Here is a 25,494-nt window from a genome sequence, read left to right as displayed (position 1 = left end):
TTTTAACATCCATGCTGACATTGAAGGCGATAGCTTAAGAGCAGCCTTTAATGCTATCTTAGACACTATTGGCTTTGTTCAAAATGTGAATAGTCCCACGCATTCTCATCTTCATACTTTGGATCTTGTGCTGACATACGGCATAGAATGTGAAGAAATAACAGTATTTCCTCACAACCCTGTCCTCTCTGACCACTTTCTAATAACCTTCAGGATTACTTTAACAGAGTTCTCCTCCCCCAAAAGAAGGTTCAATTTTAGTAGATCTTTATCAGATAGTGCAGTTATAAATTTTAAAGAATCTGCTTCACTTTCTCTCTGCTCTGTGTCACTGAGCAGTGCTGCAGAGTGCAAAAGCTTAGCTTATTCCCCTTCACAGGTTGATGATTTTGTTGAGGGGGTTGCTAGTTCTCTGCGTATTGCCTTAGACAACGCAGCTCCTTTGAAAATGAAAACCGTTAAAAATAGAAAGCTTGCTCCTTGGTTTAATGCAGAGCTGCGTACTTTGAAGCAAAATGCTAGGAAACTGGAGAGAAAATATCGCTCCACAGGCCTGCGAGAGTCCTTCCTAGTCTGGAAAAATGGTTTACTGCTGTATAAGAGGACCCTTTGTAAAGCAAGAGCAGCATACTTCTCCTCATTAATAGAGGAGAATAAGAATAATCCTAGATTTCTTTTTAATACAGTTGCCAAACTCACCCAGAGCCATAGCTCTGTTGAACCGTCCATTCCACCTGCTCTTAGCAGCAATGATTTTATGGGATTCTTTATAAATAAGATTGATCTTATTAAAAATAAGATCATAAGCACTCCTCTATCAGCGATTGTACCTGAGGTAGTCATGGAATCTGAACTGGGTTTAGACTGCTTTGATCCAGTTGAACTCTCTGAATTAGCAAAATTATTGTCTTCATCTAAGCCTTCAACTTGTATGTTAGATCCAGTTCCAACCAGGTTATTTAAGGAGGTATTCCCTTTGATCTCCTCCTCCATTTTAGATGTGATTAATCTATCTCTGTTACAGGGATATGTACCTAAAGCTTTTAAGATTGCTGTAATTAAACCTCTGCTTAAGAAACCGTCTCTTGACCCAGATGACTTGGTCAATTATAGACCTATATCCAATCTTCCTTTCTTATCCAAAATTCTTGAGAAAGTAGTTGCCAAACAAGTTTGCGATCACTTCCACCATAATGAACTTTTTGAAGAGTTTCAGTCTGGCTTTAGAGCTCATCATAGCACTGAAACAGCTCTGGTGAAAGTCACTAATGATATTCTCATGGCCTCAGATAATGGACTTGTATCTGTGCTCGTCCTGTTGGATCTTAGTGCTGCATTTGATACAGTTGACCATAATATTCTTTTAGAAAGACTTGAATATTTTGTTGGAATTAAAGGAACAGCACTAGACTGGTTTAAATCTTATCTATCTGATTGAATTCAGTTTGTTCATGTTAATGATAGATCTTCAACACGCTCAAAGGTTACCTGTGGAGTACCACAGGGATCAGTGCTAGGACCAATTCTCTTTACTTTATACATGCTCCCAATTGGTAGAATTATTGGACAGCATGGGATTAATTTCCACTGTTATGCTGATGATACCCAGCTATATCTGTCTATAAATCCAGATGAAGCTAACCCATTACATAGATTACAGGCATGTCTTGAAGACATAAAAACCTGGATGACTCTTAATTTTCTGCTTCTGAATGCAGACAAAACAGAAGTTATAGTCTTTGGACCAGAGTCTCTGAAAAAGAAACTGATTAGCCAGTCGCATCATTTGGATGGGATTAAACTGATTTCAGATAATAAAGTAAAAAATCTTGGTGTTATTTTTGATCAGGACCTGTCATTTAAATCCCATATCAAAGAGGTTTCTAGAATTTCCTTCTTTCATCTGAGGAACATTGCAAAAATTAGAAATATCCTGTCCAGGGGTGATGCTGAGAAACTAGTCCATGCATTTGTTACTTCAAGGCTGGACTATTGTAATTCTTTACTATCAGGAAGTCCACAAACTGTAGTTAAAAGCCTTCAGCTGATCCAAAATGCTGCAGCCAGAGTTCTAATGAAAATGAAAAAGAGAGATCATATCTCTCCTATCCTGGCTTCTCTTCATTGGCTTCCTGTTAAATCAAGAATAGAATTTAAAATCCTCCTTCTCACATATAAAGCCTTAAATGGCCAAGCTCCATCTTATATCAGAGATCTGATTGTTCCTTATGTTCCTAACAGAGCACTTCGCTCTCAATCTGCAGGTTTACTAGTGGTTCCTAGAATTTCTAAAAGTAGAATGGGAGGCAGATCTTTTAGTTATCAGGCTCCTCTCCTGTGGAACCAACTACCAGTTTTAGTCCGTGAGGCAGACACCCTGTCTACTTTTAAGGCTAGGCTTAAAACTTTCATTTTTGATAAAGCTTATAGTTAGGGTGGCTCAGGTTATCCTGAGCTATCTCTATAGTTATGCTGCTATAGGCTTAGACTTTTGGAGGACATAGGGACCCCCATTTCATCATTCTGCTTCATTCTCTCTCTGTTCTCCTATTCTGCAGAATCTGTTAGTTCAATCTCTAACCTTCTGCTCTCTCTGCTTTTCCTCAGAGTAGCTTTGCCTCGTCTGTTCCTGTTTGGCTGTGACGTCATCCTGGAAAAAAACATCAGCTGTGCTGCTTCTATCAACACCCTTGTTAATAGATGTTGGAGATCGGCCTGTTTTCCAGTGTGGTCCTGTTTCTCTGACCGTGACTGAGTGGATGTGCTCTCTTCGTGCTCTGGCATGGGAGCTGCCTTGGAGCTCGTCTGCCTGGCTGTGTGTTTCCTGGACGGGGCCGCCTTTTACAGCTGCTTTTTGTATCTCTGCTTCTGTCTCCTTGAACCCCAGTCGGCCTCGGCAGATGGCCGCTCACACTGAGCCTGGTTCTGCTGGAGGTTTCTTCCTGTTAAAAGGGAGTTTTTCCTCTCCACTGTCGCTACAAGCATGCTTAGTGTGGGGGATTGTATTTGAGTCAATGAGTCAATGCAATCAACTGGTTTTCCTTAGATAGAAAACTTTGTATAAATTTGACTGTATGATCTGGTTGAACTGTAAAGTGCCTTGAGATGAAATGTGTTGTGAATTTGGCGCTATATAAATAAACTGAATTGAATTGAATTGAACACCAGAATGGCGAAAGAGGGACTTTCCAGAAGAACAATTGAAAAACAAACTTGCCTCTTTGTCAATTTGTACGACCAACATTTTAATCAAAAACTGAGATGGTAAACTTAATGCCTAGTAAGCTGTATAGTATTTTCTAAAGACTTTATAAAAACATCTCGTTTTGGTTCTGATTGAACCTTTAGACTCTTATAAAACAGTTAGACATGACCCCCCTGTTCATTTTTTTTTTTTTTTTGTTATCTAAACATCTTATAAAAGACTGCTGGGAGAAAATAGATACCTAAAGTTGATAATTATCCTTAGGATGGATATACAGTAATTGCTACATGGTTGATATAAAATGCTGTCCGGCAAATGGCTCCAAAAATACAGAGTTGTTAAAATTGCATTTACATAAAATTGTTAAGGTGTAAAAAGACCAGCATTAGAGGCTTAAAGGAATTCCTACTGAAAATCTTCAGCAAATACCATTTGGTTTCGCATGCATGTATACTAAATAAACAGGAATAGAATAGGTGAAAGGTTTACAACCAAAGAAATAACACTGAAACCACTGTACACATGCATAATGTTTATATCTGGAACTTAAGAATACTACGTTCTATGACTCCCCACTAAAAAGGGGCAACGACAGGACTATCAGCTATCTCTAAAGTCTAGTATATGGGAACAATATGGCTTCCTTCCACTACAATAGTACTAAATAGTACCAAACTGAAGGGACTACTAAGCTTCAAGTCAAATAGACCAAAATAAATCTAACTGTAAATAACTAGCCTCTCCTTTTCACATGAATAAAAGCCGTTTAGATTTCATCTCCTCTTTAGTTATATTATTTGTTAAATAAATTGTAAATCATTTTACAACCTACATATCACCATTATAGGTGACTTATTTGTTCTTATCAGCCTTTCCAGTATTAAAAGAAGTGAAACCGATGAAAATGTTCATATTCTTAGTTGCAAACTTGCTGCCTATAGCATTCAACCAGGCCCAGGTACCAAGGGGTTAGTACAGGAGCTGCCATGAACCACATGACACAGGAGGACAGTCCACCCTCAAGACCAGCTTGGTTTCTATCAGCTATTCAATTATGACTCATGAAATATTAAAACAAATTACTTTTCTGTTCATAAATGTGACCAAGTGCTCGTCTCTAGTTAGCTATCTTTTTTGTCCAGTCACTGAAGCTCACCTATTTCACTGCGGTTCTTTAAAAATGGCCGATGGTCTCAAGAGAAAAAGTGTCTACGAAGTGAATAAGAAGAAAAGAAAGGCCTCAGAAGAAAGAAACAGGACCAGAGTGTTTTTGGGAGATTGGCGTACACTGAAAGCACAGGCCATGCTCCCATCATGCGTCGCTTGCAAAGTTTCTATTCGACAGGTAAAGTTTGGCATGCTATTTGGAGAAACCCATTTCACATCACTGCTAGTTAAAGTTATCTACCTCTATATTGTAACGTTGCAGGGAAGAAAAGTTTATTTATTTTGTCATTTGCATCATTAGTAGTTATACGGTAGCCAATGATCCTTATTTAGCCCGCAAACATGTCCAAAATTCCACTGCAGCACACACACATAAAAGCAGTAGTCTTATTTGCGGGGAAACTTTTTATATATGAATATGGGTGAGATGAGATCCAATAGAGTGACCATCTCATCATTGCGTCCCCACACCTCTTCGAGGAGAAATGAGCTTGTGCATAATCTTGCACGTGTTTAATAACCGTTCCCTCTTGGGAGCGGGTACAGATGTGTGTAAGTGCATTTTTTTTTTTTATGGAGAGGACGAGTCATTTAAAAAAATTCATGAAAATACTCCACTATACCTTTAATTAGCTGAAAGAACATAACCAGCCTTCCCTTTATTTCTACAATGGGGATTTTGTAACTGTGGCAACATATAGAATGAAAATAATCTATAGTCAGGAAATTTGACATGTACAGTCCAAGGATTTGTCTTAAAGACAGTGTTGTGCCTGAACGCGTTCATTGAACGAAAGTTCATGAACTCGTTCATATTTTGCGCAAACGTGAACTGAACGTACTGTATTACTGCCTGATGAACGTTATTGTGAACTCGTTCATTCTGGTGTCTGTGAACGGCACGCTCTCTCAGTTCAGCTCCGTTCAATAGGTTGCCGGATTTCTATAGAGCCCTCCAGGCGAAACCCCGGCTAAATCACACCGTAAACAGGCCTTAATATGTAGCGGGGGAAAACACCCAATCTGGCAACACCAGCTACCAGTGTCGTAGCCTACAGCCGCGTGCGTCATCAAAACAAAATGCAGCGTGGAAGCCACAGCAGCATTTAGACGACCGTGGATGCGACAAAGCAGCAGTATGATCACTTAAAACAGTTTTATGACCAGGTGGTCGGTGAGGATGATGGCAACAATCTTACATTTATCTGCAAACTTTGCCCAACGGCTTTCAGTAAAAACATCCGCACTTCAGTAACCTTAAATTCCTACCTAAGCCTGGTCCCTCAGTTTGTGTTAGTAAAATGTTCTTGAGGGTTTTACTATTCATGTAACTTGTTTGTTAAACCTGCCTGGTATAATTTTCCAGGATTCCAGTATTCCTTTTTAGTATGTACTGAAATGGAATTTCAAATTGAAGAAATTATTAAAATTAAAAAAACATTTGCACCTTAAAGACTACGTTCCTGTTTTTCTTTTAATAATTCCCCATAAAAAAGACCTTTCAAGCAGCACATTTTTCCTGATGTGTTTGAGAATATACTGTAGGGGTGAAAGCTGCAGCTGCAACTAGTGTGAAGTGAATGGACAGCAACAAAGCGTTAAAGCAACAATGGGGAAATGCTGTCCCCTCAATGCTAATGTAAACCCTGGTTGGATAAGGATTCAAAACTGGATATGAAGATGAAATCTGACGCACAGTTTCAGTGTTACAACTGATAAAATAATTGCTGTCTGTGGTTCTACAGTAGGCTATGGTGTAATTGAGCAATATATGAAAAAAAAAGAACTATGAACTAGTTCATTTTTTGGAACTGTGAACTTAGTTCAAAATTTTGAATTATGAACTATGAACTGAACTAGTTCATTTTAAAATGTGTGAACTGAACTTTGAACTAGTTCACGTAGAAAGAGAACTTTCCCAACACTGCTTAAAGATGCCACTCATTAGATGACGGTTAAAATATACCTTTTTCTACAATTTCTCTCAGTGTCTGCCTATGATGTTCTTATTCAAACTAGCTAAAAACAAAGTATTGCATCACCAAAAGATGTGTAAGAGACACCAAAAATGGCGTGCATATCTCAAAATGTATTGAATCTTCATTTATGTCAAACTTTAGAACCCAAACACTCAATAAAACTACTCCGACCAATATTACAAAAAGACTTTATCATACCTTCAGTGATCTTTATTTTATATTATTTTAGCCACAATGGTAATAACTGTTGCAAACACAAACGCATGCTTGTGTTTAGTTTGTTATGACTAACAAAGAAATTAACAGGATGTTATACTAGAAACTTTATACATTGGTACACCTTTCCTTAGTTCTCCTAGGGCCAATAAACTCCACAGCAAAATAATGTCTAAGGTTTGTAAGGACGATTAATGTGCTAATATAAACACTGTTCAAACTCTGCACTGCTGCAACCAGATGACCACATGTGGGATAAAGTACACAGCAGCAGTGTATTTATTTTGACACATCCTCCATGTTTCAGAATGAACTACCGGAGGTCTCAAGAGCAGCTGCTTGGCTTCACGCTCGCCATCTATTCTGGCGTGAAGGGAAGAAGATATTCAAAGCCCTCTCTGACCATATTAGTCCAAAACACCACCTATCTTTTCCATTAGCTAAAGCCAGCGGTAAGCTTTGTGTAAAAGTTGCGAGCCATATTAAGCCTTAGAAACCGGTACAAAGTAGGTTTAAACACAAAGGGACCATGTCACTGCAGAGGCTGTTTGTGTTGTCATTATTTAACCTGGAAGTCCTGTGTGTTCAGACGTTAGCTCTGGAGGTTGCCTGACAGTCAGCCAAAGTTTCCAACAAAAACAGGCTTCTTGAAATTGGAGGAAATTCTTCTAGTCAGGTGATTTTTATGAACCTGAAGAGAAACGCCTTCCACTGTCCCATGCACACGCTGGGAGAGAATACGGATCACCAAAGAGATTTAGCTCATGCAAAAGCTAAGCTTTTTAAAATGACCCTTAGCTGTCCAAGCATTACAACTTAGCAGGACTAATAGTGTTTTCCAGGAGTGATCCTCATAGATAGGCATGTTTGAAATGTACAAAGTATGAAATTTGATGATGATGCCATGCAACAGCTGCATTTTCCATATAATCAAGAAAAATGTTGTTTATACCACCATAAATCAACTCCTGGACCTGGCTGCAGAAGAATGACCATACATTTCAGAGGCTCCTGCTTACAGAACAATTCTTGTACTCCTTAAATCACGCACAAGAACCCGCCTGCCTGTATTCAGACACTTCTCTGTTTGTTTGAGGCAGATTTCTGTCTTTGGATGGTTTGATTGTTTTCTTGACCATGTGGTTTGGCGGATGACCTGGCTCGAGTCCAGACTGTAAAGACAACCCTAGTGTTTGGGAAGTGAGCAAGAGCCTGTGCATGGTGCTTGCATGAGACCCCCTCCTATTAAAACTCTCAAAGCTGTCAGGTCTGCTGGAGGAAAAGCAGAAGTTTAGATGAACATCTTAAGCTAAACATAGAGGCACTCACGTTATTGAACATGTGATGAAAAGAATGAGGAGCAAGAATTTAAAGATGGCCCAACAAATTTTATCCAGCTGTCTTTTTTTTATATTTCACTCAGACGTATTCTACAGACAAATGAATGTTGATCTTGAGGGCATGGGGCTTTTGCTATTAAAGTGGTTGGATTTATCTAATACCAATTCGTAGTAAATGACATAAAAAGCCAAAAAACCAGGCACTACAAATAACTATAACAAGCTGCATTAATTGTATTCGTAATAGGAAAAAAACTGCACAGTTATGTCACTCCCAGAAAAAAACAACATAAGGTTAATTTATCTATAATTTAAAAATAGTTAAAGGTCATTTTAGGGCTGATGACTCTTTGTGAGCAAGTTGGAGCAGGAATTCAGCCTTGGAAAGAGAACACAGTGGACAGATATATATGGGAAACAGATGTGTGAAATACCTTCTTCTACACCAGCTGGCATCTCTCAGCACTTTCTAACTGATTAGATTTATTTCATTTTTTCCCAAAATATACATCAACTAAAATCTTTCAAAATTGTATCTCACATTATATATTATCAGATACATATGGTGTAATTTTTGCCCCACCAAACTGAGAGCGCAATTCCTCAGGAAATTAAAAACTTGATTCTTTATGCAAGTATATTTAAATATACATTAATATAGAAAATGTAAGTGTTGATTTCCTTACAGTAAAATATTGTTGTCTTAAATACTGCCGTTTGGTTTTGTAATCCCTGTCACTGTTCAGTAATTTGAGTATTTGCAAGTATTGATAGGATAAAAAAAATCCCCATTTTTGATTGGTTGGTGGTGTGGTTTATCTGCATACAGTGTTAAACATTCCACGTTCAGACTGCAAGCGCTGGAAGCAGCAAAAAGGCTTCTGCTGCTTAATTTTTGATGCATGTTCAGATTAATGTCAGACACTAGGGCTGGGTATTTTCGCCAATGTCCTGAATCGATTCGATTTCGATTCATACAGTTCTAAATCAATTAATTTTGATTCGACCTGTTTTTACAATAATGAAAGTGGTTCAACTGTGTTTCCAAATACTCATATTTTATTTTTTTCCTGTCACATTAAACACAGTTTAAACATGAGATGTGAACAAAACTGTCTCAAAAGTGCAAACTTGTTTGTGAAAAGTGAAAAAGTGAAGCCTCAATCGAGCGAGCAGACGTGACACAGCAGACATGCATGAGCTGCATTATCTTCACTGCACAAACCATATTTGCAGCGTTGTCTGTAACAACTACAGGGCGTTTTCTGATCAGCCCCCATTTGTTAATGCCTTCAGTCAACCTATTGGGTATATTTGAAGCTGTCTGGCTTGAAGTAATCTTCAGTGCAACTTTCCTGCTTATTTGAATGTGAACATCACGCGGGTCACTATAAAATGAATCAATCTCATTCCCTAGACATCGATTTCGCAAAAAAAGTAAAGAAATGGATTCAAAATGGATTAAATAAATTTTTTTACCCAGCCCTATCAGACACGTGTCAAGAGCAGTTTTGACGCCCCTGAAGCACGTCTAGTAAGGTGTGTCCAGATGCGTCTGATCATTCTGCTTCTTCTGTGTTCAATGGCAAAGAGCGGCTTTGCTATTAATGCTGTTATAGGTGGGTAAAAATTAGTTTTCATATATTTTTAAGTGAGAAAGTCCACCTGAAAACTTAATCTGTGCAGTTAGTTCACCAAGATTACGATTCTGCCTTCAAATATTATTTTGCTGTTGGAGCCCTCAGACTCCCGTACAACAGCGGTGCACTGTCAGTGGGAAACCCGGCCAACAGCAGCCTCTGGCCCTGTCGCCTCTTTGGAGCTTTCCACTAATGTTTGTGGCGGCTGGAAGGCGTTTTTCATGTAGGTAATCCAAACTGCAGGCACCAGAATAATAAAATCCAACATATTTTGCTGGCAGGTTTCGACATTTTAAGTTGATATAGGGATTAATAAACTGTTTAAGAGGAGTGATCCTAGCGATCTGTATCAGCAGTGCTGTGTCTGTCTCCCTGCCAGCTCCCAGATCAGCTTCTCTTGTTGGTTGATGTGGTGCGTCGAGCAGCAAAAGTTAAATTTTGGACAGACAAGCACTGAGCGGATGCTTTGAACAAATCAATGATTTCAGATTTTATGCACCATCTAAACACATTAAGTTCCTTTAAATCAAGGCAGACGACCCACCTATTTAGAGCTGCCTCTGATTAGTAGTCCACAAATAAATCCAGCTAAAAAAACAAATAATCTTATTTCACATTGACCATCTCCCTATGATTATCATATGGATGATGATTTTATTATTTTGTTTGACAAGTCTGATGATTTGATGATTTGCTGTATACTTGATTGACGTTTTGAATGATTCTGCTGCGCATTTGTTCTGATGTTTTTATGATAAAAAGCCCCTTGAATTGCCTTGCTACTGAAATGTGTTATTCAAATATATTTGGACTTACAGAACTTCTTTAGAGGTATTACACAAAGGTGCAATAATAAAAATCAAACAAACAAAAAAACATCTTTTTGCAGTTGGTTAATGCTCAATACGTAGTTGATACTGCAAGAAGAATATTAAGAATAAGAATAAGAATTTAATATTAAATTTATATTTAATATTATTTCAAAGATACAAAATACTACTGTGGTAATCTGAAAATTATTACTACAGAGTAAACATTAAACACACAACAGAAGCTGGAGCGAGGGAAGGCAAGTAGTAAAGAGTAAAAATGAGTAAAAATGAATCTAACCTCAGACAATGAATTTGATACTCTATACAAATAAAATAAATTATTTTAAATAAACACTTATAAGAACTAGAAGAATGCTAAAATCAATTTAAAGACTTCTGGTGAATGGGTCGAAACTCTGGAACTTGAGAAAGAGCATGACTGGACAGACAATGGAGGCTAAAATGAGGACATATAAAATTCACTGGTGTATCCGTTTTGTTATGGAGCATGCACGCTTCAATGTTGATATTTGCCTTTGGGGAGTTTCAGAGACAAGGTTAGTAAGGTTAAATAGTGGAAACATAGGTAAACTGCTCTCTTAATAATGCTAAAAATGCTAATTGCAGCAATTGCTTAAGACAGCATGAGGTCGCTTCTGCTAATAATATTTGCTGACTCTTTATTGCAGGAAAGGTAGGAAACTATATCTTCATTTCTGTTTTCAGTTGTTTTGTACCTTTTGTTTTTATAGAAACCACAATATGCTAAAATGTGACTAAGCAAGCTTTACTAAAATGGGAAATTAAACGGACTGTTGGTGGCATCCCTGTAGTGTTAAGCCATCCACCCCCAATCTCAGATTATAGTTTATAGTTTATAGGGTATCAATGAATATTGCATTTTGTTTTGAAAAGAGATAAAGATTGGATGATACCACCATAGCCCTACAAAATGATCCTCTCTATAACCCCATATTTTTTCTAAGCATCTAAATAAACTCAGTAAGATTTTACAGTAAAATGCGGGTTACAGACGGATCAGGAAGATATATTGATCTTTAAATATTAACTTTGTCTGTTTTCAGATGTTGGATGAATCATAAAAATATCTTTTATCATATAAGCAGAAGCATATTAACAGAGTGCAAAAACAGCAATAGACATACAGCTGAACGTCACCCCTAATGTATTTTAAACCCAAAAAGTGTTTCTGTGTATTTCACAGGTTATCAAACGGGAAATCATGTCATGTTAAATTAAAATGATTTTTTATTTTTAATGTCAAAGTGATACATGCTTCATATGCACAGTCTGATCACACACAAAGCCTTTAGTCCACCAATTAGGTAATGGTGAAATGGGAACCTCATGTATTAAAAGAGACAGACCTGGACAGTCTGGGACATTAAAGCCACCCAAGCTTGAAGGTTAGCAGATTAAAACAAATCACATCTCTCTGAGAGCTGAGAGTTGGCAGGATGATTTGATCAACAGCGTTAAAGCAGCAGAGCAGTTTGGCTCCGACAGCAAGGTGCTACTGTGTATTTTGAATGATACTGTGTGCTGAAATGTGGCTGTTGTATAGCCTCTGGAGCATTGATGTCACATGGCTGAGGGAGCTGAGGGGGCTCTCAGATTACAGGATTAACATAAAGGGATGCAGTATGGGTTAAGAAGGGGGAAACCAGCACAGGAGCAGACAAAGGAAGCATTTCTTCTAATATATTTTGCCTGATTAACACAGAGCTAGAGAAGTTCCACTCATTCAGGATGCTGAAGTGTTATAAATTTGGTCTGAACACAGAACCTGAATGCAAAGCTTTTCTGCTTTTCTGCACCATGCTTGTTTTGAGTACAGTTTTGTCTGAGGAAAGTTCAACTGTCGACAAGTCATTCAGGCCCTATAATAAGACTTAATATAATACATTAAAGTCTGAATGAAATACGAGATGATTTTGCACTCAGTCTCCATTAAAAGGCAAGGTAGTGTCTACCCTTTTTAAAAATAGTAAATTGTATTACCCCTCTTACATAAGGGTAATCTAATTTCTGTCCCATCTTTCCTCATTACGGAAACCTCGTGATCTTTACACATCTCCTCTGCACACAGAAACATGATCACAGGTTAGATTAGTTCTGCTTTAGTCAAACCTGTTTCCAGCATCAGGAGGAAAAACTTTAAAACATCCAAAACAGGATAAGGTGGGAGATAAAGAAGCAAACTCACCTACTCAAAAAGCTTGCTGGTGATGTTATAAATGAATGCTTTAATGTAACAAACAGTTATAAATCAGAGCTGTTGGTTCATAGCAGAAAGCCGAACTATGCCATCAAAAGACGAAGACTGAACAACTCTCTTTATTTGCAGATCATTCAGCTGTTGTTTTGGAAGTAGTGAACTTCACCTTTTTTCCCCATGAGAAGTGATAAAGTGATAATTTCCCCTTTTAGATTATAAATAAAATGTTCATAATAGTGTTTTCCTTTTTGTTCCAGATCCAAGTAGCACAAACGACTATTGAAAAAAATATGCATGGGGGTGCAAACTGAAGGGAGGATAGAAATTAAAAAGCAGGTTAAAAGGTTGTTGCTTTTTTTTTTTTTTTTTAAGACAAGGCTGACAAACTAGTTCTGCAGAGAGAATCTCCAATTCCCACCCATCTGCCCCCACCACCACAACCAATGTTAGCATTCTTCCACAGGTCAAACCTTCAAGCAGAGGTTAGATTTGGGGCATAGAAGGAAAGTACTTGAAAAAGAGTTCTTAACTTTGTTATCTGGGTGCTATTTTAAGTTTAAGTTTGACATAATAAAAAAAAACAAAAAAAAAACGACGGTTTATTTATAGAGACGCAAACAAAACAACGTGCTATGAACCAATAGACATTGCTTTTAATTTCTCAAATGAGAATCTGTAGAATTTTTCTTTTTTTTTTTTTACTGCACGTATTTCTATTCTAATTAAGGTCTCCAGATAAACCAGTACCTTCACCACTCTGATTGTACAGCCCTCTTTTGCTACTTTTCACACAATGTAATCATGTATGACATTTCATAAGGTTATTCCTTATAGGGAGGCAATTTCTCTTTACAAATTTTTTCTAGAATTTTAAGTTGGGGGTCCTGATTTGCTCTTGCTTTCTACTGATTTTCTATAGGTTTTAGGCCATTTGTGCCGACTAAATCACATCCCTGGGAATTTAGTGTATTGGATCATTATCTGTTAAAAGTGGGCAAGGGGTTTTAAGTTTCCTGGTCGATTCAATTCAATTCAGTTTATTTATAAAGTGCCAATACACAACACATGTCATCTCAAGGCACTTTAAGGTTCACAGTGTAGATGGCACAAAATTTGTATTTAAGAGATGCTGGTATTTTAAAGAGTCCAGATGCTATTGATTTTTATACGGTTACTGAGTCTTTAAATGGCAGTGCTCTCCCACATATTTACTATAAGATGCACTTCAAACATACCTGCAGTGTTTGTTGCTGGGAAGCTCAATCTCATGAGGAATGCACGAATTTGAAAATCTGGGCCGATATATCAATATCCGATGCTAACATTCTCATTATGGCCGTTAACCGATATATATTTTTCTACTCTTTGAACACTGTGGCTGTGTCTGAACATCCGCCCTAACCCCTTAATCAATATATAGAGCTGGGACTATATATTGGACTTTATAGTTCTCTCTGCTAACTGAAGCCGGGCATACACTTTGTGATATTTTTCATTGTTGCACACAGCTACAGTCTAAACTGTACGACGAAACCGAAGGGTTTAAAAGTTCACAGCTCACAATGTATGTTCTCACACTGCGGCCCGATGTTCTGATGCGAACTTGATTTCAAACATGTTCTTGCACGACTGAAGAATGGGCCTGAAAAGAGCAAAAAATGCTACCATGTATGCCCTGCTTGACCGTTCTGACAAATTATTCCTACTTTTTGCTCCTGGTTGGTCTCATGACTTCGGCTCCCCTAAACAAATCCCATGAATGCTCTCCTTGCAAAGCATTCTAGGATATATCTGCTCTTCTAGTGACCATGGATGTATCCTACTTTTCAAGGTGCATTGTGGGAAGTTTTGAATCCACTACTTTCTCATCCACTAGACATTCGGCATATATGGTTCTCTAAGTAGGAGTTAGGGCGGATGCTCGTACACACCCCATGACAAACCAACTAGAAAGCTGACATTGCCTTTCTGCTAAACACCCATAATCCCAAGCTGCATCACAATTACTGTCACACGACCAAACAAAACAGCCATTGCATTGTAATAAACATTTATCCAGTGTTACTGATCGCAATGATATCGATAAACTTAAAAATGTCTACTTGAGTAGTGTTTAGCAAGCTCCATATAATTGCATTTATGATAGCAGGGCAAATGGCGTCGATAAAAACTTATGGTAATGATGACTTGGAGAATCCAAGACGAAGCTATTTCCTTCAATTTTTCTATTTTATCCCTCCATATAGGATTCTTACCGTCACTGAGGTCAGAAGATATGTCTGTGCTTCCAGTTACTGGACAGCAGTTAAAATAAATAGAACCTCGTATGGTATGATGACTGTAGCTAAGGGAAGCAGTAAGTTCATAAAAACAGGTATGCTTCACAAATCATACATTAAAACTGCTTCAGTCAAGATATTTCTATACAAACTGTCTGGTGGCAAGTGCTTATTTAATTAAGACACTTCAGTAAAATAAGGGTTGGATTTCTTGAAATTTTCCAGATAACATGAAGCTGCAATAAAAGATGTATTCATTTGAAGGCTTTTTTTTTTTTTTATGGTGCCAATAAATGTGGGTGGAACAGTGCAATATATCTCCTAGGTGTCCAGCGATGATGCATAATATTTGGTAAGAGTGTCCCTTTTTTTATGAGAGAAAAATGGATTTGTAGTAAAGAAGGAAGTAATGAAAAGCAACAAAGTACAGGAAAGATCAAAACTGACCATAAAAAAAGAAAATCATTTGATGAGCTAAGATATGAATAACAGAATTTGATGGACTGAGATAAGTAAACCATCAACAGCTAACATCTCTATCTTGTTCTGCGGTAGGAAAGGTAAACACTGCTGTGTGCACAGCTGCTCACGGTCAAACAATACTCACCAATCTATTCCTCATAAATAAAATAAAAAATGCAACTCAACAGATCATCAATACAATATTATAAGGAGTATTGTAATATTTCCTAAGATAACCCGAGAAGCAGGATGAGCTTAAAAAAAATCTCTGCCTCCCCTCAGTTGCTATGGTAACCACAGCAGAGGGGGACTGGTGCAAGCTGGGTGGGTGATTTAATGTAAGCCCCTTTCCAATGCACATTACCCTCCTTTTTAATCTCTTTTGGATGCTTATAGAGGAAGAAAATAGGATTGTCTCTCTAATTCAGGAGACAAAAACAAGTAACATAACCATTAAGGATTACAGTGTAAAAACCCAGCTTCATCACTACAAGGCACGGCACAATCCGACTGAATTACAAAGAGTAGCTGTCAGTTCCTTTGTGATGCATGTGATGTGGAGTACACACAGCCTCCTGGGAGCAAACCGGAGGAGAGTGGGCAGGGGCAGGAAATGACAGAGGAGGACGAGTGGACCTGTCTCAGCTCAAGGTGACTTTCTCTCTCTCATTGACCTGATTATTTCTACACCACCCCCCTCCAATCATGGAAAAAAAAAAAAAAGTATGCCACCCTCCCTCTCATCCACACTCACTTTACACTGATAATGGGAGAGAATTCTGTTAGGAGGAAGCTGTCTGTACGAGAGAGCGCATACTTTTACCACCGCCTCATCCCATCACCAGAGCAGCCTTGTCATTACGGGGCATTCCCTGCATGCACGGCACAACTCTCCCACCGAGAAATCTGCCCGGGGCTCAAACGGGAGAGCCGTGTCATCCTCCCCCCTCTGTCCAGTTACTACGGCAACACCGCTCCCTGCAGCAGCACCTCTCAATTAGACAGACATGACACAATCACCTACGTATTGGTGAGAGGAATCCAGCTGACGCTCTGGTGGGGGAGAGATAAATCAAACCAGCAGTCACAACTCCGCTAAGAGACCCTTGCGGACTGATAGCCTCTAACTATCTACTGGTCACATGCAGTCCATGCTCACATTCCATTCAGCAGATAGCCGGCTTCAGCTCCAGCTCTCTTCGCTTTCCTTGTGTTCATTTGATTATAGGGTATAAGAGACAGATTTATAAGGCTCGTCTTACCCTGTCCTGCAGAGAGCTTGCCTCTGCTTCTCTGGGCATTCCCTTTATATCCTGTGCTCACTGCAGCATCCAGCTCTCTGCAGGGTTGACATAAATAAAACGTGTGTAATCCATGTAGGTTTTAAGTCATCTGTTTGTTGGCAATAAGCACCTTTCCAGAAGTGGCCTAAAAAAACAGCCAAGAAGAAAATCCAAGTTATAAGGGGGATGGCTTTCTGTGATATCTAGGGGGCAAGTAGAATAAACCGGCCCTAAAGAAAACCATTTGAGATCCTGCAAGACAGCCAGCTGGTCAGCGAGAACTTCTTGGGAGATCTTCTCCCTCCCCAGCCTCCTTCTCCGCTCCCTTTCTCTGCAGAATGCTTAGGGGGCAAAGGGGACAGGCACAGATGTTACTGACTTCAAGCCACACCCCTTTTCAACACTCCCAGTTTTAATAGGATGCAGCCGAGCAGTGGCCGCCGCCCAGCCCACTCCCTCCCTCCCTCCCTCCCTCCCCCACCTTTTAGACAGGACTGTGGGAAGCTTGTTTAGTGAAGTCTTGTTTGGAAAGCCGCAAAATCAGAACAGCACAAAGGTGTAAAAGCTGTAGTGGAAATGTGAATGTAACCGAGACACGAGCAGCAAAAATCTCTAATAAATAACAAAAGTTACTATTGTTCTCTATCTTGATATTCCGATTCTTCAAAAACACGTTTATGATTACCTGGAATCCCTTTTAAACATGGAGCACATGGTAGACTATTTTTATGTAAACAATTCCCGACACTCCCACATACTTTACAACACAAGCATTTCAGCTAATTGCTGACTAATAAAAATCCAGTATCCAACTGCAAGAAACTAAATTTCCACTCTGGCATGTCAATCCTTTTTTAAACATTTCTTCTTAAGTAGAATGTTTGGGTGAGTCTTTAGCACTAACTATTATCATTAATCTTTCATCTCTGAAGAAGGTAAAAAGAAACTCAGACATGTCCTCATAAAGGAACAGCTGTGTTCTACCTGATTCAGGTCCTACATGTTTCCTGCCAGCTGTTGGCAAAAGTTATATCATCCATTATTCATTGACGTATTTGCTTTATCCTAAAGTTGAGTCAAGCATTGCTGCAGGACACAAATGCAACAACACGTCACAAATTTGGAAACAACATAAACAACTCACTGCATATCCTTGATTTAAGGAAGCGATTTTAATATCACACATTTCTGATACAAAGAGGAGCTTTTGGAGCAACTCTTACAGAAATGAAAACACCATATGTGAACACCATTTGAGTGAGATGTGGAAAAAAAAAGACCTAATCAGCTCTTTTAAAATATTATTTCTACACCTTTATCTGTGATAATTATGTGAAGCAGTCACAATTTTTGCTCAATATTTTCATTCATTTGATTCAGACAAGCAGTAATTCCATCTAACTGTGATAGGAATTTTCAGGAAACTAAAAAACAAAAAAATTGTAGAAAAAAAAATGCGAATTAGACACACTTCCTTGCCTTAGAGGGCATTATTGAGCCATACTTTGATGCTATGCTTTGATGTAGTGAACCGGAAATAGAATCAACAAGCTAGCATAGACCAAAGATCAGTGGAACACAGAGGTTTTATACATGTGTAGTAATTGAGCCAGACTTTATTATGTTAGCTAGGATTAGTGATGGTTAACATCAGATAACAGTGATGGCTGCTGCTCTCTGAAACAGGGGAGGCTTAATGGTGTTAATTAAATTGAAATGTCATGTATTGCTTCAACAAATGTTGAAACACATAAAACACAACTGGTGAAAATAGCTGTTGTGAAGAACTCCGGATAATAAACTCCAGAAACCACAGAAAGAATTTGGGTAATAACGACTGCTTTTATCACTTTTCCCTCTCAACTCATGAGGAAAACCTCCCCACTGTCTGGCCACTGACAGCCAAAAATCCTTAAGTATCTTCTCCAGTCAGCATCGAGCAGACAGCTTCACCAACCGCCCGTGCCAAAGACCCCCTAAAAGGTTTAGCCTCACTGGAAGTGGTGTATTTTAAAGTCTTATCCAGAGAGTGCTCTACTTTCTCGCTGCTTTCCTGAATAGACCGATGCTCAAACCTCAACAGAATTTTCTCATAGAGACTGAACAAACCTGAGCGGTGGGGAGATTGTGTCCCCACCGCGGGCTCAACAGCTGATTAATGCGCAGCATTAATGGGGAGAGTGTTGGCCTATTGTTTAGTGCAAGGCGCTTGTGCTCTGAGAAGGTGCAAGTACCCGTTTCGATACCCACAGAATGCACTCTGTGTCCCTGAGCAAGACCCTTAACCCCACACTGCTCCCCGGGTGCCGCACAGTGGCAGCCCACTGCTCCCAAGGGGATGGGGTTAAATGCAGGGGTGAATTTATCTAGTGTGAGATTAATAGTTAAATTATTATTATTATATTAGTATACTCATGAAATCAGGCACATTTTAGCACATATTTTCACATATTCATATTTTACCAATATTTTTAAAAAATTTGACAGGGGAGGGGTTTAGCCTTCCTAGTATTCAATGAGAAATTGCCACTGCTAGAGACATAAAGAGAGAAGAGTGATTCTACTGCTGCATGTGGCAGCCTGCCGAAAAAGCTGATTATTCTTGTGATGCAAAAATTTTCAACTTCAGAACTTATTAAAAAAAATATTTTTCTATCTCCTCTTTCTATATTACATTTATGCTTTTTTTTTTTTTGCAAAAATCAAAAATCACCTCAAATGATCGTCAAAACTTAGTGAGTTTATTCAAATGTTACCGTTTCCATCAACCACGCCTAATGCTACACTTAATAATGCACAAAGGGAAAAAAAAGGTTGATGGAAACACAGATTTTTGCTCTATGTCTGAGCTAAAGGAGTTACAATTCCAGCTGCCACACTAGCTTCAATCAAAATCTTCCTGTGATTAAACAAACTTTAGGCAGACTGGGACTGTTCCCACAACAAACCTTTGAAAAGGGGAAAAACATTGAGAGCTTGCTTTAAAGGTATTTAAAAAAAAAGACTAAGGGGGGGTAGATTGAGGGATGAAGAATGAAGGTTTAATATCTGCACCTAAACACCAAAGAAGCAACAGAAACCCCATGAAACAGACTTCCTTCATGCTTTTCTTTCCTCCAGTGGTGCATGTTGCCCCCAAAATGTTCTGTTGCAACTGCATCATATTTCTTTTTGGGTTCAGTCTAAAAATCTGTGTGAAAGCAGAACTGATCCCTCCATTAGACAAGCAGAATCAACGCACCGTTGTAGAGTTTAAGGGCCATCTTTGTTCACAGTATCATCTTTTGACAGCTACATTACTCAAGAAGAAAAGAGCGCAAGACTTCCAGATGCAGCCCTACTTTAATTCCACAGCCATCAGTATATACGGTTTTCAGGTAACATAGTTGTTGCTAGACAAGGGCCTTCAATTATGTGCATCCAAGTGGCAAAGCTACGCCAAACCGGAGCAGAAGTTACTGTAGCTACTTGAACACTATCAGAATTAAAAGGTTTTCACTTACAATATTATTAAAAAGAGACATTCACCACTAGGATGAAAAACAAGCCAGCCATAGTGTGCTACAAAAATCCCCAACTAGGGTGCTGATCTCTTAGGTCTTCAAGCTACTGCAATCAAATTGGACTTTGCCATCATTGCTTTCTTAGCTGAATTGATGCCAGTTTATTTCTCCATGTGTTGCATCATCATTCTACTGCAACTTTAACTTGCTTTATGTTCTTCTTTAAAATGCTTTTTTTTGTATTTTTATTTAATGAAGAAATACCAGATGACATACTGGATTAGTTGGCAAAGTTACTTTTCAAGTTTCCAGATTGTTAAAAGTTCAATCTTATAACAGCTGCATTTCCTCACCACTTAGAGATGCCAGCTTGTAAAGCTGCCTTCATCTTCAAGCCTTCTGAAGCATTTCCAAGTCCCACATTGAATCTGGCTGATACTATTCATCATCCACTGAGAAACGCTGAAACTTTTCCTGTTTAAGTTTGGAGCTTTGAAACACAGACCCAGGTCTGTGTGAAACAGATTACCTCCACTATGCTGTTATAACAGACATCATTGGCGAGCTGTGCTAGTGCAGTCATGAATGGATAACAGTGGAAGCCGTACAGTCCTGGACAGCTGCCTCTGAAAAGAATGGCATGCAGCTGGAATAACAGACAGGACCTGTTCCCATGGAGGACTTCTGTTCTGGTGGGATGTTTCTCCTCTGTTAGTAAAGCGCCACCACTGATGTTTTGTTGACCTTATGCTCACCTGGTGCACCAGCAGATGGACACACACCGAGCATGATGACAGTTTTCACGACTGCTAATATTATCCTACACTTGTGCACTTTATTAATATGAGGTTAAAACAACAGAAGCATATCAGAGCAAACCAGCTGACATCATCAGTTTTATTCTTGATAGAAAAAATAAAGTCAAACATCAACAACTCTGAATATTTCCCACCCCAGTTTTTAAAGGGGGCAGCATATTATTTTACATCTTTTAGGAGCTGGAGAGAAAGCCATTTAGATTGATTGACATAAAACATGGTAACCTCCATGTTACAGCTTGAGGCATTAGTTAGATTTGTGGTAATGACTGAAGACGAGCCATTTGTTATTTGAAGAGATTCTAGAAAGGGGAGAAGCAGCTCAGGAGAGACAAAAACAGATCTTATCATTGCCTTTGGGGCGCCCCATGCCTTAGATAAATTAAATAAAATCAGAGCTTAAAGCTGCTGACGGATGAAAACTGCTTGAATTTCTACTCAAATGTGAGAAACTAATCCTTACCCTAGAAGAAACGTATTTATGATAGTTTAATTTTTTGAAAAAGTCTTACAGTATTTTTTTTACAGTGATTAATGGTTTTCCTCATTGCTCCAACACATTTTCAAGTCAGAATTTCAAACAAAAACAAAACTAAAGGTTACACTCTCATTTTTAACCTATTTTAAAAAGAATAAATACAAAAGTTAACCGTGAACTCTCAGCAGACTTGATATGTTATCTACCTGGATAGATGGTTCGATTACAAGTATTTCTTACTAACCATAATTTCAATACTTGTCAAAAATTCTTACTAGACTTTTTCATAACATAGGAACCCCTAATGTTGGAGATGTGGTTCAAGTACAATGAAAATAAACATAACTAATGTTTATCTATTGCATATAAATTTGAACTAATTCTCCCAAATAAATACATTTGAAATAAAGCTCCTCTATTTGCAAAGCCAGGGACGCATACTGTGAATGGTAAAAGCACTGGAGAGGATCCATTTGTGCAAGGGTGGGGCTGTATCTATAAATTCTAACCATGCAGCCCTTCCCTTGAAGGAGACCCCATCATTGACAAATTAAATACCAGCATTGGAGAGGGTCCCTCTGGTCTTTACCCACCCTTTAGAAAGCATGTAATTACCCTGAATCAGGTCCATCCCAGAAGGCCCACACAGCGCCCTGCATACACTAAAGATCATCCAAGCATGTGTACACAAGAAAAGGTAGTTCAACATCTGATAATGACACTTTATGGGCGAGACAGTCAGAAAAAAAATAAATAAATAAAACAGAGAGCAGGGCTGTGAGACAAAACAGCCAAGAAAGTAAATAAATATGTTTCAGAATGCATTCAGCTGACATGGCAAGATGTGTTAAGGAAATGATATTAATGGCAGGGAGGAGTGTTTTCAATTTAGACATCATGGCTAAAGTATCCATAATTATACTGTCACTGTTATTTCACTGAGCTTGTGTGGATATATTCTCTTAATGTAAAAAAGATGTGATACAAAGTAAAAAGTAAAGTATAAAGTAAAAGTGAATATAAAGTCCAAAAGAACTTATATAGAAGTAGTTCTAATGCTTTTGTTGGTCTTGTCATAAACTAATACATGTCACTCTTTAAATTAATAGGAATTATTAAACTATAACTACAAATGCCATGGCCCTGTACAGTTGTAATGGTTTGGCTGATTTTACTGGAAAGGTTGAAGCTTGAAACCAAAATATCACAGAAAACATTGATTTTATATAACCAGATATGTATACATTAAGGAATATATCTAGCTGTTGGAATGGTGTCTGTATTTAAATTTGTGTCAAATCCATATTGGACATACATATTGAAGAAGTAACTTCCTGGCCTACATGTCAAACATGAGGATGTTTTACTACAGCAGGGAAAGGGAATTTGGACAGAGATACAGGGGAATCCTGATGAGACTTGAAAGTGGCTTTTAGCTAGCAATGCGTACAGGTGTGCGTTTGGGATGTACGGCTTTGGTACGCCCTGATTTTTTTCTCCTGGAATATAGTGGAATATCTAGTGTCCCTACATACAACTTTATTTACGGAACAAGCATGCTGCACTGTTTGCAAGCAGGTAAGAAACTCATTGAATGCCTGATAACTATAGGATTATTTTGAATTTTTTTTTTTTTTTCGTTCATTGGGATAATACTGTTGTGGAATGGGGGTGTAACCCACAATTAGTCAGAGACTTTTATTTTTTCAGGTCACTTCCTGTGTTTCCCAAATTAGTTAGCTTCTTTGAAGCCCCGCCTCAAGCATGCAGTTAAGGATCCCCACCTGTTTCCACTGTGATTGTGGCTTGCTGCTGGTGTCTTCTCCACATATTCATCTGAAATCTTTAACTCTATTGATTTTATTGCTGAGTGAGCTTATTTAATACAGTATTATTTTTCTTTGCTTGCTTGATCATTTGAGCGTTGTTTTATTAAAATCATTGGCATCGTTTACTTGGACCGTCGCTGGGATTCTGCAAGTACACCACACTCTCTTTGAAAAGGTAACTTGCTTGCGGAATTTTGTGCCTATGTGACAAGTTTACCTTGATTCCGAAGCAGTACTTAAAAGATTGATCTGAACAGTGTAGCTACACATAAGTTGTTATTGCGCAATATGTATATTTATTACATTTTTTCCTTTCTCTCCCTCTGCTTGAGTATTTGACAATTTGTTTCATTTTTCTTGATTGATATTTTGAAAGTGCACTTTAAGTTTAAACTGATTAAGCTTGAAATATTATACTTTTTCTGTTTTACTTTGAATTATGGTTAATTTAACCCGATTGAAATATAATTATTGCATTTGCATTTAGTATGCATAAATTAAATGCTTAAATTTATAATTGTTTCCTTTGTATTATATTTGCATTTAATTGTTTTTGAAAAAAAACTTAATGGGTTTTTGACTTTTTAGGGCGGGTTTTTCTTTTCCCCATTCGGATCAGATCCACATCTGGATCTGAAGATGGCGAGCTAGACTTGGACTATGGACTTTATGATTTTGAAATTAAATTGTTTTGAGTCAATTCTCTTGTGTCTCATCGTGTTGCTGTAATTCTCTGTTTTTATTCAATCACCTAATATACATCCACAAAACCTAAAAGCATTGTGTCCTGTTTTTTTTCCACACCACAGGCTCCTTAAAAGGAGACTCTTCTGATGCTGCTTTTGTAGCCCCAGTTAGCTGCCTATCCCATAAGCGTTGCAGGGGAAAACCGTAATGACAACTAGGGAGGGGGGTGCGATCGGTACCAAATCCGCAGCACGTCAAACAGATGCTTTGATTTGTTTCAAGGTTCTTTGAGAGAAATGGAGTCTTAATTTCCAATGGATCAATTAATGTTTGAGGATAATGGTGCGCTTATTTTGATCTTTGGACATTTACAACTGGTATAACTGCCCTTCTGCGTAACACACCTGCTTGTGCAACACATCAGCTTACATTTACAAAATACTAAGATACATGTAAATGTGACAATCAAGTTTCAGAATAAGTTTAATGTCAGCTGTATTCCTAACAAAGTAGATACACGGGAATAAAAGGAGTCCTGGCACTTTCTCCTTGTTCAGATTGATGTACCGTATTTTCACGACTATAAGGCGCACTTAAACGTCTTTTTTTCCCCTCAAAATGTGCGGTGCGCCCTATGGTGCGGTGCGCCTTATGTGTGTTGTAACTGCGACTTTTGAGACCACCTCATTGAGGAGATGATGAAAGAGTGGCTGAATGTAAGGAGACCAGGTGTTTTTTTTCCACCCCTCACCATCGCTGTTAATATGTAACTCCATGCGTGCCCATCTCACAGCTGATGTGAAAAACATGGGGAAACAAATTAACGCTGCTCAACATCGGTGTGAACCGGACCCAGCAGGTGCAGCAGAAGCAGCGAGTTTACATGCAAAGTCAATGGTTGACGCGCGTATAGGTGCAGCAAAAGGTCCCACAGCGCATTTTGGTGCAGCACGTCGGGAGCGTTTAAGCATCTGAAGCGCCGCGCTTCTGCTGCTCGAGATGGAAAAATGGAGGTTTTGCTGCTGGACGCGCCGCATCAACCAATCAGAGAAGCTGATCTGGGAGCTGCCAGCGAGACAGACAGCGCTCTGATGACATATGATATTAACGCAAATGAAAAGGCTCGGTGGATGCGTGGCTGAGACAGGTGTATGTGAGAAGACTAGGTGGTTTTTTCCACGCATCACCATCGCTGCGTGCCCATCTCACAGCCGATGTGAAAAAAAGGTGAATCAAATGAACGCTGTGCTCGCCGTTATCCCGGGGTCTGACAAAGGAGCTTCAACCGCTCGACATCGGTGTGAAGCAGCCGTTCACAGTAAGGCTGCAAGCGGCGTGGGAGCAATGGATGACAGACGGAGACCACAGTTTCAGGATAAGAAGGCAGCGCCGGGCAGATTACGCCACAGTTTGCGGATGGATTGTAGATGCTTGGACTAAAGTGTCTGCTGGCTCTGTTGTTCAAGCTTTCGCAAAAGCAGGCATTATTTCTGAGGAGCTGCGCTGCACGGAAAGTGACTCTGACAGCGCAGATGGGGAAACTGGCATGTCTGATTC

At 38.8% G+C, this 25,494-nt stretch overlaps 1 protein-coding gene across 5 annotated transcripts in view; it reads right to left on the bottom strand.

The window, feature by feature from the left end:
• The window catches only part of LOC119785060 (disheveled-associated activator of morphogenesis 1-like), a 76,188-nt gene that overhangs the window by 33,542 nt on the left and 17,152 nt on the right, over nucleotides 1-25,494 (bottom strand). For 2 of the 5 annotated variants that reach the window (XM_038287453.1, XM_038287448.1), the window contains exon 1: nucleotides 16,602-16,984. The exons of 1 other annotated variant lie outside the window; for it this stretch is intronic. The gene's annotated coding sequence lies outside the window, so the exon portion shown is untranslated. Of the gene's footprint in view, nucleotides 1-16,601; nucleotides 16,985-25,494 lie in introns of those variants that run through there. 2 more of the 5 variants (XM_038287449.1, XM_038287451.1) reach the window with 2 other exon arrangements.

This window comes from Cyprinodon tularosa, unplaced genomic scaffold (assembly GCF_016077235.1).
Source record: "Cyprinodon tularosa strain WSP-4 unplaced genomic scaffold, ASM1607723v1 ctg24, whole genome shotgun sequence".
Taxonomy (NCBI): domain Eukaryota; kingdom Metazoa; phylum Chordata; class Actinopteri; order Cyprinodontiformes; family Cyprinodontidae; genus Cyprinodon; species Cyprinodon tularosa.
Note: the sequence above shows the minus strand (reverse complement) of the source record. Positions and strands in the feature narration are given on the sequence as shown.